Raw genomic sequence first — 1002 nt, 5'->3', positions numbered from 1 at the left:
GTGTGTGTGTGTGTGTGTGTGTGTGTGTGTGTGTGTGTGTGTGTGTGCATATATGCTACTGAAGCATCCAAAGCAACATAACAGTAACGGAAAACTGACAAACTGAATGTTGTCCTGGGCATCTGTGACATAAAAAGCTATTTTGGGCCACCTGAGCCACAGCCACCTCCCAGTGATAGTTCAGTTTAGTAGGTAAGTGAAAATGTAAAGTGAATTGAATGCACATGCTACAACGTATGTGTGTGTGTGTGTGTATGTTTGCGTGTGTGTGTGTGTACCTGCCGATTCAACGTATGATGTATACTGTACATGGGTACAGATAACCCTGAGATAGTGTGAAAAGCATCATCAGTAATCCCTCATCATGCAAGTATGCAGTAACACATGACAAGAGGCAAAAAGAAAACACAAGGGTGTGCTGCATTGTGTTCTAAATCTTCCTACAGCAGGAGTACTATGGCCCCTTGCCAAAGATATAACAGGAATAAGTGTTTACTGGAATTGTGTTGGATTGATTAAAGAACCAAATGGAAATATGTCAGCTGATCAATCAATAGGTATTTACTGTGGCCACAAAATAAAAATGCATTACAGTATGAATGTCGTACACGTAAGTGAACATGGAGTCGGTATGAAAAAACATGGACAGAGAAGATTTTCAATTTCAGGACAACTGAGTGTATAATCACCTTTATACCATGGCCACTGACCCAGTAAAATAGAAAGGCTGCGTGCAATTTTCTTTAAGTTAATTTGTCATATTTAGCAATGGTTACGTAAGTTTCACCAGTGAGAATTACAACAACATGAGCTGATTTTTGTGCATGAGGGTGCAAAAAAGTCTTCATTGTATTAAACTTAGCAGCTTTTGAATTTTATTCTAATGTGGAAAAATGTGACAATTTGTGCATGCAATCAACTTCCACCAATGTTGTCTCTAAACTTGAAAAATTGCAACACACACAAACACACGCACGCGCACACACACACACACACACACAC

Source organism: Etheostoma spectabile, chromosome 2 (genome assembly GCF_008692095.1).
Source record: "Etheostoma spectabile isolate EspeVRDwgs_2016 chromosome 2, UIUC_Espe_1.0, whole genome shotgun sequence".
NCBI classification, from domain to species: domain Eukaryota; kingdom Metazoa; phylum Chordata; class Actinopteri; order Perciformes; family Percidae; genus Etheostoma; species Etheostoma spectabile.
The sequence above is the reverse complement of the archived record's forward strand: the minus strand, read 5'-3'. Positions refer to the sequence as shown.